Raw genomic sequence first — 3,308 nt, forward strand, 5'->3', positions numbered from 1 at the left:
TATATAATAATAATAATAATAATAATAATAATAATAATAATAATAATAATAATTAATAATAATAATAATAATAATATATAATGATTGGTTTTATTTATTTATTTATTTATTCATTCATTTATTTATTTATTCGTTCGTTCGTCCGGTTATTTGTGATTTGTTTATAAGGAGCCTAATTGATTGTTTTTTTTTTTTCTATTATTGTTTTCCGTTGTGATTATTATTATTATGATTATTATTATTATTATTGTTAAAAAGAATTGTTGCTTTAAAATAATTATTTGAGTCAGTTGTATTATTAAATACCGTGTATTTATTTATTTTTTTTTTAATAATGATGATGATTTTAATGACGTTTTTTAATTACGACACAATAAAAATTAGTTTGGAAAATTCTCTCTCTCTCTCTCTCTCTCTCTCTCTCTCTCTCTTTCTCTCTCTCTCTTTTGTAAAGGTTTCTTTCGGTTTTAATAATTAATAATAATAATAATGATAATATTCGCGACTGGAATTTTTTTTTTTTTTTAATTATAAAATTTAAATTTGTTTTAAATTTTAGGCATAAATTTGGCCTCGCATTCTTTTTTTTTTTTTTTAAAAAGTATTCGTAAACAAAATGATTCTTTTTTTTTTGTGGTTGTCGTTGTCGTTGTTGTTGTTGTAGAGGGCATTGAAAACAAATTAAGTTTAATAATTAATTTTTGTTGTTGTTGTTGTTGCGAAACTCATTTAAAAAAGTTTTTTGTTTTTTTTTTTTATACTAAAAAATCATTTTAAATCCCTGCTTCCAAATTATCATTATTATTATTATTATTTACGGATTTTAATAATTTTGGAATATAAAATTTTTTTTTTATAAGGGTAGGAAAATATATATATATATATACATAAAATTATTTTTAAAAAAGGGGGGAATAGAAAAAGTTTTAAAAAAATGGGGTAGCCATTTTGATTCTTGCACGCGATTTCATTTATTATTATTATCATTATTGATTTTTTTTTTTCGTTTTTTTGTCATTCGAAAAGAGTTTTTTTTTTTTTATAAAATATTATTTTTTCAAAGTCGTCTTTTTTTTTTTTTTTTTTCGTAGAGTAACAAACGTTAAACAAACAAAACAAATTATTGTCGTACATTTACAAATATAATGTCTGTCATTTTTTATACATTATCTTAAATTATTATTATTATTATTTGAACTACTAATTCTAAACCCGTTTATATTGTGATATTCGTTGAATTTATCATCATCATCATCATCATCATCATCATTATTTTTTTATTGTTCGTAAAATGAAAAAAAAATGGACGTCATTATTTTTTTAAAATTTTCATTTCCTTAGGGTTAACAACAACAACAAAAATATGGTCGTCGTCGTCGTCATCGACGACCTCCATATTATAAATTATTTGCTTAATTATTTATTATTTAAACATTTTTTAAAAATTTATTTCAGGTATTTTGCCAATACCTGAAAGAAAATTTTTTTTCGTTTTCGTTCTAATATTTTTCATTCGATTCATTCTTTTTTTCCCCCTAATTTTTTTTATACGCGAAAAAAAATTTAAAACCTGTTCGCAAAAAAAAAAAAAAAATTCACGAATCCGGTTCATTTATATTTTTAATCATTATCATTATCGTTATTATTATTATTATTATCATTATTCTTATTACGATTTAAAAAGAATTTAAATTACTTCTTCGTCACGGTGTAAAATATTATTATTTAAAAATGGCAATTAAACGAAAATTCAATGTTATTATTTATTATTTCGTTTGTTGTTGCTGTTATTGACGACGAATTTCAATACTATCGCTGATAATAATAATAATAATAATAATGATGATGATAATGATGATGATGATAATTGGGAGATTCGATGTTTGTTATTTATGTTTTATTTAATGGACATTAATAATAATTCTTAATATTTATTTATTTATTTATTTTTTTTTTTTTAAATAAAATTATGCAATGATTTATTTATTTATTTAAGGTTAAAAAAAAAAAATTACAAAAAATTATTATTATTATTATTTATTTATTTATTTATTTATTTGTAAATATGTGCCAAGATTTGTAAAAATCATTTTTAGAATTTTAATTTTTTTCTTTTTTTTTTTGTTTGATTCGAGAGAAATCAAAATGGGAGGGGGAAGGGGGAGGGGAAAACTTGCGAAACAAAAAATTTTATTATTATTATTATTATTATTATTTAATATTATTTCTTTTCCGTTTTCGGATTTTCGTGGATTTTTTTTTTTTTAAATTGGCAAATCTATGAGATTTTCACTTGTTGGAAAACTATCAAAAATATTATATAATTGGAAACAAATTTAAATCAATCGATACCTGGTTCGCCATTTTTTTTTTTTTTTTTTAAATCAAAAAATGATTTGATAAAAAAGAAAGTAAAAAGAAATCGATTAAAAAAAAAAAAAAAAAAAAATCGTCTGCTTAAAAAAGCGAAATTAAAAATCATATTTTACGTTACAATAATTTTTCATTTTTGTTTATTATCATTATCATTATCATTATCATTATTATTATTAATAATTTTTTTACGTAAAAAAAATTCTCGAAATTTAAATAATAATAATAATAATAATAACATCGGAATCGAAAAGAAAAGGAATGAAATGAAAGTATAAACATAAATAATAATTGAAATTATTATTCGAAAGTGTGAACTTGTAGGGAGGCGTGGGGGGCGCGGGGGCGTGGGGGGGAAAAACACATGGAAAAGAAAATAATTAAAATGTTTATAAATCCATGGAATTTAATAAATCTTGCAATTTTCTTAAAAGAAAGTAAATAATGAAAAATCGGACGGGTAATGAAACAAATGAAAAATTTTTTGTACGTTACGACGTAACAAACATCGCCGTTTGTTGTTGTTCCCTTGCAAATCTTGTCGTCTTATACATTATTATCACACGTAAGAAAAAAAAGGATACAATGTTTGTTAATTTTAATGCTCGTGTGACGTAGGCTCCTACAAAAAAAAAAAAAAAATTAATTTGGTTTATTATTATTATTGTTATTATTATTTCCTTATATTGTCATTGTTTTTTTTTTTTTTTTTTTTATATTACGACTTTAATTTTCACGTTACTAATGTTTTTCTAATGTTTAAAATTATTACCAAGGTATAAAATGATGTGAATAACGCACACCCCCACCCCCCCACACAAACCCATAATTTGTTGAAATTTTTTTTTTTTTTCGTAATATTTAATTTTAAATTAAAACATTCCGACCCGATGAAACAAAACGAAAAAAAAAAAAAAAAAAAAAAAATTTGTTAC

The sequence above is a fragment of the Pediculus humanus genome, genomic scaffold, assembly GCF_000006295.1.
Source record: "Pediculus humanus corporis 1103172108197 genomic scaffold, whole genome shotgun sequence".
NCBI lineage: Eukaryota > Metazoa > Arthropoda > Insecta > Psocodea > Pediculidae > Pediculus > Pediculus humanus.